Source organism: Scylla paramamosain, chromosome 4 (genome assembly GCF_035594125.1).
Source record: "Scylla paramamosain isolate STU-SP2022 chromosome 4, ASM3559412v1, whole genome shotgun sequence".
NCBI lineage: Eukaryota > Metazoa > Arthropoda > Malacostraca > Decapoda > Portunidae > Scylla > Scylla paramamosain.
In genome coordinates, this window is record NC_087154.1 from 2,475,851 (window position 1) to 2,492,289 (window position 16,439).

General features: G+C 40.3%; 1 protein-coding gene across 2 annotated transcripts in view; it reads left to right on the forward strand.

Annotated features, from left to right (window-relative positions):
- The first annotated feature begins 9,697 nt into the window (after window positions 1–9,697).
- The window catches only part of LOC135098321 (neuromedin-U receptor 1-like), a 101,163-nt gene continuing 94,421 nt past the window's right edge, over window positions 9,698–16,439 (forward strand). Inside the window, exon 1 of one of the 2 annotated variants that reach the window (XM_064000633.1) lies at window positions 9,698–10,202. The gene's annotated coding sequence lies outside the window, so the exon portion shown is untranslated. The remainder of the gene's footprint in view (window positions 10,203–16,439) is intronic. The other variant, XM_064000627.1, reaches the window with a different exon arrangement.

Genomic DNA, 16,439 nt, shown 5'->3' on the forward strand with positions numbered 1-16,439 from the left:
CCGACTACCAATATTTTTTGTCTGCTGGACGAAGCTTCATTTTCTTCTCCCTTTGGTCTGAACCTGCTTACTTTTTCTCCTCAATTCTCCCTCTTTTCTTTCTTTTCTCCGTCTTCTCTTTCACTTTCACTATATTCCTATCTATCCCTCACTGTTCACTCTTCCTTTGTTCCTTTTCTCCTCTCTATCTATAGACACACTCCCGCGAGCGACGCAGTCCATGGCAACAGCAATTTTTTTTTTTTTTTTTTTTTTTTTGTGACTGCTGCTCATTTTTTGTAGCCTTTACGGTGTGGAGTCCGAGGTGAACACTGGACAGCCTCGTGATCGCGACCCCAGCACAGGATTCTTTTCTCCCCATTGATAAGACTGGTCCACTGAGTCAGACCTCCCTACCTGAATAGCCAACCCGTGTTTGTTTATCGTCTTTTTTTTTTGTTTTACCTCTTTTTCACTGTACACGATTTCACAAATACGATTCCCTTGTCATGAGTCAGATGGTGACTCATGTGTTTGTTCTTGAGAGTATCTTTTCTGTTGTTGTTATTATTTGCATAGAAAAGAAAGATGGCTCTGTGTGATAAAGAAGACAGTTTAAGAATTATTGTAATAGCAATGGAAAACCTGGTATTTTCAATCCTCACTCGAAATTCCTTCATTTTCGATATTTTTCTTACTTTCTTGTTTCTTTCTTTCTTTGTTTCTATCAGATCCATCATCTTTTCACTCTCGTCCTGTCTATAGGAACACGAAGGGCTTAGGTACAACATTGCTATACATGCTAACGAAGTACAATATACATACTAATTAAATCACACAATTTATTCATCGTTACTTTGACCGAATATTTTCATTCTGTACAAACAAAAGCATAATGGAGGAAAATCACTAATATGAAGAAAAAAATTTATATATATATATATATATATATATATATATATATATATATATATATATATATATATATATATATATATATATATATATATATATATATATATATATATATATATATATATATATATATATACTATGCCATCCTGGAAGAAGCAAGATTTCCTCCACGTATGAATGGCAATTGTATTTTCGAAGGTCACTTGATTGCATTTTCTTCCATTCCAACCATTAAAGTTTTCGTAAAGGGAAACTTAACATCGAGGATAAGATCTTCCAAGTGACTTTTATATCGCTTCTTCAATGATCGCTGAAGTGAATATGAAAGGAAGAGAGGGAGAGGAAGAGGGAGAGGCGGGCAAGGGGTGGAATGGAGGGAGGGAGGAAGGGCGGAGGGGGGAAGGAGGGGACGGCTAACAAGAGGGAAGGAAGAGGTGGTCAGGGTCATTACCGGACATGACTATTTATCACTTGTGTGACGGTCTGTTTATGTGTACGTGTCAGTGCGTGTGTCTGTGTGTGTGTGTGTGTGTGTGTGTGTGTGTGTGTGTGTGAAGTGAAGCGAAGTGAAGCCCTATATCTCATATCAGCCTGTACAGCTGCACATGTTGGATTGCGTGCTTTTTCAAACAGTTATTTATGATAGAGATTAACAGAACTGCTGAAACTCTGTCCAGCACTTGCTCCTAACAGTTTGCCAGGCATATTATGTGGATGAGGAATGCATATTGGCATATATTTTTGGTACATAATGGAAGTTTTAATGAAACGTTTGATAACCAGTTCGTTGACACTGCTAAGCCGTGAGATTAGAGTTGCCTGACAAAAATTCGTAATACCATTTGAATTTATCCATATTACATTCCACAAGATTGGTTATTGAACATCCAAAGTCTTATTAAATTAAACTTATTGAGCATCCAAAGTCTTGTTAAATTAAAGAGCTCAAAATGGAGAGTATTAAAGCCCAGTGGCACAAGACTCGAATGGGCTGGGAGTAAAGCTGCACCCTTCCCTCTTTAACCCATATGTGCTATCCCGCCCTGGGATCCACAATGCGCTGCTGTCAAAACTTTCCCAAAAGTATTACAAATGAGCCTCCTGGCGGCCTGAGTGCCGTGTGCTACAGAGCGAACTCGAACCGAGAACATAAAGTTTGTATTTAGGCTCGCTAATCGTGTGTGTGTGTGTGTGTGTGTGTGTGTGTGTGTGTGTGTGTGTGTGAGCTTTCAGAATGTAGCGGAAATTCCCCTCTAACAGCTTCTTCCTCAAGGTACACAAACAAACAAACAAACAAACCATTCGGTGAAAAACTCAGTTCACGACGACAGGTGCGTTCTCTCTCTCTCTCTCTCTCTCTCTCTCTCTCTCTCTCTCTCTCTCTCTCTCTCTCTCTCTCTCTCTCCTCCTCCTCCTCCTCCTCCTCCTCCTCTTCCTCTTCCTCTTCCTCTTCCTCTTTCTCCTCCTCCTCCTCCTTTCCATGTTTGTATTTCTCTCTGTGCTTGTGTGTGTGTGTGTGTGTGTGTGTGTGTGTGTGTGTGTGTATACGCGCAAACATAAAATAAACCTTTGTTCCATCATGTAAAAGTCAGATCATAATTTTACACGACTGGGGAGAATCGCCTACTGCTCGATATCTGTCATGCTCATGTGTGACGTAAACCTTGAGCTACAAATACTATTCTGCCTGTACATTACACCACAGCACCGTCTGACTTTGCATATCCCAACAGTTCACTCGGGAAAGCTCATGAAACGTATCCCAATCTACATTACTAGAAAACTAAGTGACCTTGGACATACAATTGTAGTCTGTCCTCCATAACAAGCGTCATAGATTACAACACCAATTACCCAACCATAATAACGGCAGCGCATGAATATTGGCAGCCGTGTCCATTCCTGAGCACCATTTGCCCGTCTGAGTGACATCAAGAGGAACTGCTTCATTACTATTTGTGTCGCAGGTGCACCCGTCGCTCCTAATTAATCAAGAGGCGAGGTGGATGTGTTCAAGTGTTATTCTAGTAACGCCTCATTGGTGGCGGGCGGCGGTGGGCACCACTCCAAGCCCCGGGAAGGGAGGGTGCCGGGTAAGGGGGGATGTGTTGTTGCCGTAGAGAGATAGGTATTTTTACAATAGCGCCTCTTGATAGCGTGTGTGTGTGCGTGTGTGCGTGTGCACGCTTTTTTGTGTACGCAGAGAGAGAGAGAGAGAGAGAGAGAGAGAGAGAGAGAGAGAGAGAGAGAGAGAGAATTCAAAGACAACAACAAACATTTTAAAAGAAAAAAAACGGACATAATAGCCAGAAAAATAAATATGGGGTAAAAAGTAAGTAAAACTGAACTCAACAATGGTGTGGAAGAAGAAAACGAGGTGGAAGAACGTTACAAAACAGCAGCGACGAACGTATCGTGTATGAAAAAAAAATAAAAATAAAACAGAAAATTTTGAGCATAGTCGTGCAAACCATGTAGAAAAAGGATCAGCACCGACAAGATGAACATTATGCACAAAAAAAAGAAAAAAGCATAAAACCTTGCAAAAGAAAAAACACAATGCAAGACTTCGTCATCCACACCAAGGGAAGGAAAGAAAAAGATAAAATTTGAATACGATATATGAGGTTGTTATAATAAACTTCACAAACGTTCATATTTATTGCCATGGACTTCGCACGCTAAGTAACAAGATGAGTATGGCACACACACACACACACACACACACACACACACACACACACACACACACACACACACACACACACACACACACAATTCCCGCAATCCCTGTCTTATCATGCTACACCATCACATGACTGACCAAGGTTCGCGTCTCGCTTATAATGGTCAGGATTTCTCACTGATGAGCGAGCAGTTACTGTCCTCCGAGCATGAGAATGAAAGCTGTGGTGTGTGGAAGGTGAAAGCCTCGCGCACAGATAGGACTATTGTAAGCTCCAAGTCCACTCCGGGAGGGTGTAGCTGACGGCCACGAGTCCACCACGTGATTCCCAAGACTGATGGGTTCACACACACACACACACACACAGAGAGAGAGAGAGAGAGAGAGAGAGAGAGAGAGAGAGAGAGAGAGAGAGAGAGAGAGAATGTGGTTTTATTTGGTATTCACAAGTAAGGGAGAGTAACCACATGAATCACAACACCCTCTTTGACTGTAGTGACTATACAGTTTTGGCATCGTCGCTTGATATTCATGAATGTAAAGAAAATGCAGTCGATAACGAAGAGGATCTGGCGAAAAAACAGTGATAATAACAAAAGGTATATTGTCATGGATCGAAAAAATGGTAGCAAACTGAACTCACAATTTACGCCGCTCATATATGCGTACACAGAATGTTTTATTTTTATTTTACATACGTTCACTACTAACAAACCAGAACCAGAAATTCATAAAAAAGTCAGATTGAAAAGACACACACATAGTTCAAAGGAAATATAAAATTGCAAAAAGAGCACACGAAAACTGAAACGTGTCAGGTATGCGAGAGAGCGAGTAATTAGAAGAAATGCAGATTATAAGATGTTCTGCTCAGGTAAGTAGCAGTCTGACTCACTATCAAAAAAGAGGGTGAACATTCTGAATGGTGAAATGTGAGGATAAATATTCTGATTGGTGAAGTGTGATGCGTGGTACGAATACATTTCAAGATGGTTCTGGCCTGGCACCCATATGCACCAATGCTTCAGAAAATTACTTTAAAAGGAAATAATAGACAGCGCTGCTTAGTATTCTGAGTCAGAAAATAAAATAAATATTGTGATTGGAGAGAGGCAAGAAGCGCACCTCTTGGGAGAAAATCCGCATTCAAGCCATATTCTATTCCACGCTGCCTCTTGAATTTTTCTCTTCTTTTCAGATAAATTTTCATAAAGACTGAATATTTGTAATTTCGCTACTTTTCAGCAGCGGCTTATCAACTATCTCTGACCGAGAGAAATTTTAACCTTAATTTTGGCTTCATTTCTGTGGTAAAAGTAGACGAACAAACAGACAGAGGTGGACATACTCAGCACTCGTTGTAATGGAGATAGCATAGAAACTAACAATTACTTCCGCATGCTTGATGTTGGTGTTGATCTCTTTAAATTTATCAAGAATAAACAAAAAAAAAAATCGTTACGGGTAATAATCTAAAAAATATATGCAGCTAAAGATGAACATAAGACTCGTATGAAAAGATTAATAACAAAAAAATAGAAAAGCAAACTATTGCAGAATTTTATGAAACTGTTACCCCACCCCCCGAAAAAAAAAAGAATAACATCGAAATAACTTTGTCAGTAAAAGTAATATAACTTCGGAGAATATATCAATTAACGCTGAATTTCGCTGTAATTAATTCTAAACTTTTGCCAGAGAACATCGTACACATGAAAATATGAGCAAATAATAAAAAAAGCTTTTTGTTGTTTTGAGCTTGCACTTGAAAACAGCGGATAGAAAGATGCAAGAGCAGCAACAAAAAATGGTGCCTCGCAAAAGATCAGCTATAAATAAGACTTAGGAGAAATCATTCTTTTCTCACTGGAGAGAGAGAGAGAGAGAGAGAGAGAGAGAGAGAGAGAGAGAGAGAGAGAGAGAGAGAGAGAGAGAGAGAGAGAGAGAGAGAGAAGATGAATAATGATCATGAAAAAGAAAGGAGCAACAAAATTGGAGGAAATTGACAAGAATGGCTTCGTATTATGTGCGACCCACAATCGAAAAATGTAGGAAAAGACTTACAATGGTATAGTTTTTCCGGCTCACAGAACTTATTGCTCGAGGAAATTTTGTGTGAAAAAATATACGTGAATAAGCGTATAATGAAGTAGTTCTAGGAAAAGGAACGTAACTGGTCTGACTCAGTTATGTAGAAGCATGATAACACGCACTCTCTCTCTCTCTCTCTCTCTCTCTCTCTCTCTCTCTCTCTCTCTCTCTCTCTCTCTCTCTCTCTCTCTCTCTCTCTCTCTCTCTCTCTCTCTCAGTCATTCAAACAATCCGTCTATCAGACACGCCTTCATGAAAACTGTGCAAACCAATAATGTCTTTAATGTGCAAACTTCGTAGTCTCAGTATTTCTCTCAGTGGAGTAATGGCGGCTGTGACTCTAATTTAATCGCTCTGTGTGAACTCAAGCGGGAAAGTTGCGTGCCCAGCTGTGTTGTCCGTCTTGAGTGTCGCAGATTTCCGTGACACAGAAGCTGGGTTGTAATAGATGTGCAGTTTATTAATAAAAGAAATATGTTGTTAACTCGTATATATTTTGTGTAGTTTTTTTTTTCAGTATTAACAATTTCGCACTATTTTTTTTTTTTTTTTGGGTGGAGCATTTTCTTGCGCTATTTTTTTTTTTCTCTCTCTCACAATACATAATTTTGTGGTTACCTTCTCTTTTATCTTTTCCTATTTATTTATAGCAGCGGAAATTATGATCACCTCCTGTTTATTTCTGCTCATTTATATCACTGGAAATATTTAATACACAGAGGAATATAACTTTACTAATATTTCTTGCTTATGATCGCGCGAGAGTTTTTAGTCCTGACACATTTCACGTTGAGGTGTGAGAAAGTGGGCCATGCATTCCTCTTCCTTACTTAGACCAGCAAAACCTGACGCGGATCACACAGGGTTTACTGTCGGCTGCTTTCGGTAAATTGATTAGCGCGAGATAGCGTGCAGCAAGGCGTTAAGTAAACCTTCCCTCCACGGCCTGAGTTCCCTGATGGATGCTTCTTCCCGCGCTTCGCTGGCCAGAGTTGTGCGGAGACGCGTGACTTTGTAGGAAAGAAGATTGGATTACTGAAGGAGAGGAGTTTGAGAATAATGAGGCAGGCTGAAGTCTCTCTCTCTCTCTCTCTCTCTCTCTCTCTCTCTCTCTCTCTCTCTCTCTCTCTCTCTCTCTCTCTCTGCAGTATTCTTTATAAGGGATAATAGAGAGTCCTCAACACAATAGAAGTCACCGGTGAGTTCCAGGCAAACGGGCCAGAGTAGCAGTGAAGCGATAACGCGAAGGGAGTACTGATTGCTAAAGTGGTGGTGCTGGAAATGCCGCGCTTGAAGGGGCATGGATGAACGAGGAGCATAATACATAAATCATACGAGTATACACTCCTCCTGTATATCTTACGTACCTGCACCACCTGTATGCAGCACGTGTATCAGGAGATGGAAGGCGATGCAAAAATGGTCTTCCCCCTAGTCTTCTTCCAAGTATATTTTTTTATGACATGAATGGTGGGTTCATGATTCAGTGCATCTAGAAGGCCCTCGAGTGTGATTTTGTATTGACTGACTCCTGCTATTCTATCTGGATGCTCTCACTCGTGTCAAAACAACCCTCTTTCATGCTGGTAAAAAAGAAAAGTTGCAAGGGGCAAGGTTAAGCGAGTAGGGAGGATGGGGAATGACTGCTATGTATTTCTGGAATCCAGGAACTTTCGAACAAGTGAAGTGTGGGCTGGTGAGTTGTTCTTGTCGTTGTTCTTTCACATCTCTTTCACTCTTTCTTTTTTTTTATCTTGTTTACTCTTGCATGTGACCCGAAAGCTTTCCTGGAACAGCTTTAAAACGTCACAGGGAATTTTCCTGTAGATATTTTGTCCAAAGAGAGTAAGAGGGGCTGGTCTAGGTTCACGGTGCTGGGACGTAGAGGAGAGGGACTGGTTTAGGTTCACGCTGCTGGGCCATGGGGGAAAGATTTAGGTTCACTGCGGTGTCCTGTTCTTCTAACATAGAATAAGTACAGAATATAAACCAAGGAGTTGTGCTTTCGTAACACAACAACTCCAACAGTACGAGCACACTGTAGGTCAGATTAGTATTGTGTGTATATTGTTCAACACCCCTGACCATCTTAATCAATGAGGTGACCATCTTAATCAATGACGGCCTTTGTCTTCCAGTCATGCATTCATTCGTATAGTATGTTGCTGCTGCTAATGATGATGGTGATGTTGATAACGATGAAGGTGATGATGATGATGATGATGATGATGATGATGATGATGATGATGGTGTGTGTGTGTGTGTGTGTGTGTGTGTGTGTGTGTGGGTGGGTGGGTGGGTGGGGGGCGGGTATTGGCGTGTGCGTGTGTGTTTACGGATATGAACAGATAAATAGATTGATGAAGGTTTCATCTTTTCAACGAAACGAAACCAAGTGGTGTTGTGGTTCAGGAAATTTCAGCACATTTGTTTCCAGAGTAAATGCACGCTTATGATATTAAAAATTATCTCCTATTCTGTGGGAAGACTTTTTTTTTTACATATTCACTGATTTTTTTACGCTTTTTGTCTTATATTCTTATTATTATTTTTTTTTTTTTTCATTTTTGCGACTGCCCTTTTTTCTACAACCATACTCCAGATGTGCACTTTTTTTTTTTTTTCTGGAGCATATAATTATGTATCGTTGACGTTTTCATTGCGGTGAGAAATGGCATCCGATATACTTATAAAAAAATAATAATAAGTTGCATCTGCCACTTAAACTCTGCGCAGTCCAATCAGTTCTGACGACACGTATTTTACCGAAATTTTTAAAAAGTGCTCTCTTCTCTCCACCCTTAGTGGTGGTGGAAAATGACCTTCGGATTCTGTAGTGTAGGAAAACACACACACACACACACACACACACACATACACACACACACATATATACACATCATGGCTACATATATACTGTAGATCATTTATTATCAACATTTATCATCATCATTAATATTATTGTCGTCGTCATCATCATTACATAACTGAAAACGAAATGTAGTGGTCGAGATATTCAAATATTCATCTTTCCCAAAAAAGCTGATTATGGGAAGGATGTGTCTGTTTTCTGCCTAACACTGATTCCCTGACTGAGATACGCCGCTGAAACGACAAGATTGCTGTTAACTCTAATTAGATTCTTTAAACATCCACTCCAGGTCTAAGCGTTCGCTGCATTCCATCTTCAAGGCAATCAGGACTGTCGACAGAAAATTGCCTTACCTTCCTCCCGCCACGGACTGATAGGTAACGGGTATTGGAACAGTGCTGAACTTACTCATTGTGGAGCTGATGTGGGTAGACGAAGAGAAATTAAAAAAAAAAAAAAAAAAAAAAACAGACGGAATGAGAAGCAGTACAGTGATAGACAGACAAATTAAGATAGGGAAACCTTGAGGTAGAGATGGTAAATAAACGAAAAAGAGGAAAAAAATGTACAAATAAAGCGAGACACAATGATGAGTGAGAGGAGGAAATAACACAGAGGCTGATGAAGAAAAGATGACCGCGAGATAGACATGATGAGGAAATGTAAAAAAAAAAAAAAGGAAAAAAGAAAAAAGAGAGCAATATGGAATAAATAGCAAGAAAAGAACAATGACACTATGATCAGGAAATTGAAAAGAAAAAGATGAAGAGCTGGAGAAAGGTAAAAGGTGGGGACATAAACTATAATTGCGCTTGGCCTCGATCCTCATCTCCGCCTTATCTCCTTTGAGCCTTTGGTGGATGATGTCCTTCACCCCTGGCCACAGAGCAGACACCTGGGCTCTCACTCTTTCCCAGATTTCTCCAGGTACCCATTTATCGACCAGCCGGAGGGAAGAATGAACAGGTGGGTGAGCCGTACTCCGACTGCCCCAATCTGGATTCGAACCGAGGCCCGCAGATTTTTAGCCAGGTGCGTAAGCTGTTGCACCACGGAGGATATTATAAGACATGGTAATATGAATAAACGTAAGGAAGTAAAAAGAAAAATGTGGGAATGAAACCGAGCACACTGAGGAGTAGGAAGAGGAAAATAACAGATAGGTTAATAAATATTTGAAACTGATTGATAAATATGATGAAAGAATTAAATAGGTAAAAAAGGTCCAGCAGTAAGAAGCACATGCGCGGCAGCGGCAGCGCGGATGGCTGGTGACTGGGTTGTAGGCAAGCTAACCAGCAGTGAGTCGCTCGCCCACAGACGCTCCACAGCCAGCCCCTAGTCTCCGCACGCTCCCCTGTTGCTCTCTCTGTCCCCCTGTCGAATTCAGACTCATGTGTTAAAGTGACTTTTGAAGTGCATCATTCACGTCACCGAGGAGGAAGAAAGCAAAAGTTTTATCGCTCCCGCTGCTGTTGACTAGAAAGCGACGAAGTGAAGAGCAGATTAAAAGCTTAAAAACTTCATAAACTACTTCGCCTTGGATATTTGTGGATCGCTTGGAGCTGCTTGTACTGTTTCAATGAAAGAAGTGTGAAGTCGTAACGCGAAGATGGATTGGCTGTTGTGTCGAGGTTATTAGCCTTGACCAGATGAGTTGTAAGTACACAAAGCTTGAGTCAATCCCTTGAAGGTATGCAAGAAAATAAAAATATGGGTGAAATTAATAATGTAGGAAAACGCAAGATAAAATTGTTATATTTAACTTTCTCTTACTTTTTTAAAAAGATGTTTTCTTTAGAGGATATAAGGAAAGAAAAGAAGTAAAATGTGGAGTCTTTGAAGGTATGCAGAGAGGGAAACAGCTCAAGACTGGCATGTTAAAAAAGAAAAATTCCTCTTTCCTGTCAACTATTCCGCTTCATATTTTTGTTTCACGACAGCCGCTGCCCATCTGAGGATGAAAAATTACTCCCCTGGGAAATGCGGCTGCTCGACCCACACCCCTTGGGAGGAATATGTATAAAAAAGATACGTGTTGCCCTAAAAATACAAAGTCATGTCTCTTCCTCCTCTATGTATAGTGGTGATCTCAAATGTTGATAAAGTAACGACACATTTGCAATTTTATATATACCAAGAGGTGCCTCCCGCCAGCTAGCGTGCCTGGGGTGGCGTGTCGTGAGGAGAGCCCGTCCTCTAGGGAGGGGCGACTTATGACTTTTTTTTTTTTTTTCCGTTAGTTGGGTACTTTATTGAGCGCCTCAAGCCTTCCTCCCCTCTGCCGAGCAACCAGGGAGCGGCGGCAGGCCGTGGTGACAGACACATGCAAGAGCAAGACCTTGTTAGCTGAGCGGGCGAGAACAGGAAAACACAATATGCTGCGATGAAACTGTAATGTGTTTGAGTTAATCTCAATCACTGTAATCTTTTCCTCTGACACACCACTTTCATTTGTCCTATTTTGTTTTCATGAGCATCGACAATTATGATTTCATTACATTACGCTGGAGTTAGAACTGTCGCGTAATGTAATATTAGATTTCTCTGACAGAATAGAATTCGCGATTCGAAGGTGAGAGAAAGAGATCTCGTTTAGCTCTTTTTTTTCATGTGCAACTATGGTTCTTGTAGGTATTTCCATGGATCTTTGGATGATCGGCGTGTACTCTTTGTTTTGCAGGCTGGAATAGTTGACATCTTTCTTACACCGTAGGCGGGATGTTTTATATGCCAATTTATTACTTTTTTTTTTTTTTTTTTTTTTTAGAGAGAGAGAGAGAGAGAGAGAGAGAGAGAGAGAGAGAGAGAGAGAGAGAGAGAGAGAGAGACGACGTGTACGTAGAATCCTATGCTAACCTCCCCATGCTCCCTGGCTCACTGGCAGTTGAAGAGCGGACTGGTTGGTGATCCTGGCTACTCGATGATTGCTAATTGTGGTTACTTTCTTGCTGCACTCAGAAGCGTATTTCCACACTTAATACACTGACCACATGACTCCTGCCACCTGTTTGTCTCCTCCACTAGACTTAAAAGTAGAAGGCCGGAAGTAATATTAAAGTTATACTTGGCGCTGGTCAGACCTCATCTAGACTACGCTGTGCAGTTCTGGTCCCCACATTACAGGAAAGATATAGGTCTATTAGAATCAGTACAGAGGAGAATGACTAAAAGGATCCAGGGGATGAGGAGTATTCCTTACGAAGCGAGGTTGAAGCGGTTAAATTTACATTCTCTAGAGAGGACGTAGGTTAAGAGGGGACCTGATAGAAGTCTTTAAGTGGTATAGGGGTTATAACAAGGGAGATGTAAGCAAAATTCTTAGGATCAGCAACCAAGGTAGAACAAGAAATAACGGGTTCAAGCTTGAAAAATTTAGGTTTAGGAAGGAGATAGGAAAAAATTGGTTCTCAAATAGAGTGGTAGATGAGTGGAACGGACTCAGTAATCATGTAGTTAGTGCCAGGACACTAGAGAGCTTTAAGAGAAGATTAGACAAGTTTATGGATGGGGATAACAGATGGAAATAGGTAGGAGTGTTTCATACAGGGACTGCCACGTGTAAGCCTGGTCGCTTCTTGCAGCTTCCCTTATTTCTTATGTTCTTATGTTCTTATGAAATATCCTACGTTTCCAGTGCTCTAGAAATCAATGAAAACTACACCATGTTTCTTTACACTTATTACTGCTGTGCAAAACCGGAAATATCAAAAGGAAAATATTTGCACCCGTATTTCAATAGACTTTTGGCAGTTTATTATGCGCATATGTAGTCTTTCGAAAATATGAATGATTTAATTTCGCAACTATTTGTCACTGCACATTATGAAGTGGTTTTTGCTTTTTAAATTGTATACGTAATTGTTGCTCTTGTCTGTATTTATTAACTAGGATACACACACACACACACACACACACACACACACACACACACACACACACACACACACACACACACACACACACACACACAAAGGCAAGAATCAGCATAAACAGAGGCTAATAGGAAAATAGAAAAAAAGTGCATATGAGGAAACCGAAAAAAAGTGTTGAAAAAAGAATTCTTAGTAAAAAAAAAAAAAATTGCACAAACGGAAGGAAAGGAAATTGAAAAGAATGTGTGAATGGAGCTAATGAAACCAACACAAAACTACGAATTTTTAGCGAGATGAAAATAATTGTGACTTACTGCAACAAGGATAGCCATACGATGCTTCTCTTCACCAGGATTAATTACCACTCTCTAATTGAACGAGATATAAAGAAAAAAAAAAACATATTTGAGAGAACTTGAACATTAAATTACTAGTACTGTTGATTTTTTTTTTCCATAGATTTGTCTTAAGAAAATAATTCACAACAAAAGAAAAGAAAAATAAAAACAGCAGCAAAAATCGTCGTTTACTTCAATGACACGGAAAAAAAATCGAGGAAAATTGTAGGGAAATTTCCTCTCTCTCTCTCTCTCTCTCTCTCTCTCTCTCTCTCTCTCTCTCTCTCTCTCTCTCTCTCTCTCTCTCTCTCTCTGAAGCTGCGAATCCATCGATGTTCCTCGTTCTTCAGGCGGAAAACGTGACAAGGGTGAACAAGGCAAAGAGGAAAGTGTTTTGTTGATGATGATGGTGATGGTGGTAGTGGTGGTGGTGGTGGTGGGTGGTGGTGGTGGTGGTGGTCCTGCTGCTGTTGCTGCTGTTGTGTAGGCGTCGTGTTATTCCAGTCTGTATCACATGGCTAATTCTCGCTCTTTCGTCTTTGTACGATCACTGTGACTGTGTTATTTGTCAATCTTCCCGTCTCTTTGTATGTTGTTCATCTATGTTTGTCTATTTATGCATCTGTGCTTCTCTGTCTATCTGATCTTCTCAGTGGTCTTTTTCAGTCTTTATGCTTATTTGTTTGTATGTTTATATGTTTATCCATCTATCTAATCAGCTTAATGTATTTTCCACTTTTATCTATTTTATATCATTGTAGTTAGATTTTCTATATCTCTAAGCCAGTGTCTTTGTTCGCCTATCTTTTTTTTTTTTTCATATTCATCTGCCTCTGTCTTTCCTATCTGTCTATCCATCGATCTCCTATTACCACGATATCTTTCATCTCTCTTCTCTTTGCTTTGTGTACCTTTATCTCTCTCTTTAATTCATCATATATTTTAAAGTTAACGGTAGAGTACACGTCCATTTTTATCACTTACATCCATACTTCATATCAAAACCAGCAATACAACAAAAAAGTGAAAGTTGTTTGTGCAAGAAAGATGTCTGGTGCGTAGAAGTATCGTCCAGAATCATCCAGTAACCTTTCCCCTCCTGTGGATACCGCACAGTGGTCCTCAGAGCTACGCAACCTACGTCCTTAGTCGGCCAAGGTCAAATATGTGTCTGTAAAGGGAGCGTGTGGGCGGAGGAAGAGAAATAGGGAGCGCGCGAGGCAGAGAAAGAGCAGCTGGTGTGCAGCGAGCTACTGGCTGGGAGCCGGGGAGGGAAGAACGAGATAAAAGTGTGAAGCAATTTTCTGATTGTGATAACAGATTTCCTAGGACTGTGTTTGGTGGGTGATTAAAACTGATAATCTGCGAGTGCTTGCCATTAAATCGTGTGCTATGAGTGTGGATATGCCTGCAGCTGATTCTGTGTGTGTGTGTGTGAGTGTGTGTGTGTGTGTGTGTGTGTGTGTGTGTGTGTGTGTGTGTGTGTGTGTGTGTGTGTGTGTGTGTGTGTGTGTGTGTGCGCATTTTCTCACCATAGAATTTGTGATAAAAACGTTGTAATTAAAAGCGATTTTTCTCTTGTGAAATGAGAGAGAGAGAGAGAGAGAGAGAGAGAGAGAGAGAGAGAGAGAGAGAGAGAGAGAGAGAGAGAGAGAGTTTTAATTAGAGAACACTAATGCTGGATAAAGTCATCAGCTTAAGGGCCGCAAACAAAGATGTGTTGAGAGCCGTCTATTACATTATAAGTTACAATGAACACTTTTCAGCCGCGTGTGAATAGCCGGTAAAGGCTTCAGTAATGAACTTCTTGATATTGGTAATTATGGAGTTATATTTATATCTCAGCCTGTTTTATGATAAAAATAATTATTATTATTGGTATACCAAGCCAGCAATCCCACACGGTGTGGCTCAGACAGCAACAACAGCAGCAGCAACAATAACAACAGCAACAACAATAACAACAACAAAAACAACAACAACAACAACAACAACAATAATAATAGTAATGATAATAACAATAACAGCATTGATGATTATGATAATAATAATGATAATAACAATAATAATAATAATAATAATAATAATAATAATAATAATAATAATAATAATAATAATAATAGTAGTAGTAGTAGTAGTAGTAGTAGTAGTTGTAGTAGTAGTAGTTGTAGTAGTAGTTGTTGTAGTAGTAGTAGTAGTAATAGTAGTAGTAGTTAGTAGTAGTAGTAGCAGCAGCAGCAGCAACAACAACAGTAGTAATAGTGGTGGTGGTAGCAGTTAGAAGTAGTAGTGGTAGCAGTAGTAGTAGTAGTAGTAGTAGTAGTAGTAGTAGTAGTGATAATAATAACTAAATCATAATCTGATATAAATGAGGTGAACGAGAATGTATCCGACTTTAATGCATGATAATAACACACTACATATAATTGAAAGGAATGAGGGTTGCGTCTGTTAATACTTACCAACGATACGACATGCAGGAAGGGTCACTCCTGCACCTGTCCCTTGTAGAAACCCAGCGTGCAGTGGTGGGCGTGGCTTGCCAGGTCTTGCCTTAAATCTGTGTGTAGTATGTCATTGGACTCCTGGAATGCACGATAAACAGTTTATATCCGGAGAGACACGTAATCAGCTGCAGCAGCGTCTTAGAAAACTCTGTGATAACCCCGTGACTGAAACCCTCATATACGTTCAGTTAATTCATTTCGCCTACGTGGATTCCCTCTTGACAATTTTACCAGTGCCAGCCCAACCACGCCTCCTCTTCCTCCCCGCGACGAGGAAAATAACTTATTTTTACTTAACATATCATGGAGAGGTTTATTGTAGTGGAAACTTTTGATATGGATAAGATGTTAGTGAAGAAGAGAACTTCGGTAACTTATGAGAACTTTTGAAAAAAAAATGGAAAACGATGGTAACGCAACCCCAGTAATCACACAGCTTCGATAACAGAGCTCGTGGCTCCCTGAATCCTCGTTAGAAAAGGTCCATTCGCGTCCACCAACCGGGGATAAGTAGCCGCCTATCTCTCAACAGACCTCGTGTTGGATCATCACATCTACCCACGCACGCTGGCGGATCATTCAGGGATTTCTCTAAACCTTGACCTAACGACCCAACGAGGAACCTTCCACCATTTTAAGCCTATCAAGCTCGAGGGTAAAGATATTTTCCTCCTACCTTTTTCCTCACACTTTTTGCTCAATTTATATCTCGTGGTAAACTGCACTTTTTTCTTTCCTCACATTTTCCTTTTCTACCATCCTTGCCTCGTGCCACCTTAACTTATCGAGGTGTCCCCGCTATGACATTTTTCACTAACGTATTTTTGTTGCTGTCACACCTCCCTTGTCTACAAGACTGTATCAGTGAAATATGGTTACTGCACGATGCTCTCTCTCTCTCTCTCTCTCTCTCTCTCTCTCTCTCTCTCTCTCTCTCTCTCTCTCTCTCTCTCTCTCTCTCTCTCTCTCTCTCTCTCTCACGTGGAGTGTTTTGGTGCAAGAGTACGAGGAGGGAAGACAGAGCAGGGCGAGGGACAGGCAGCTGCTGCGGTGCTGACAATGCTGGAAGGGATTGGAAAAAAAGAAAAAAAATAATATATAAAATAGTGATTCTTCTGTCCTGTAATGTCAAAAAATATGAACAATTTTGTGGTAGAATATGTTTTCAATTTGGTG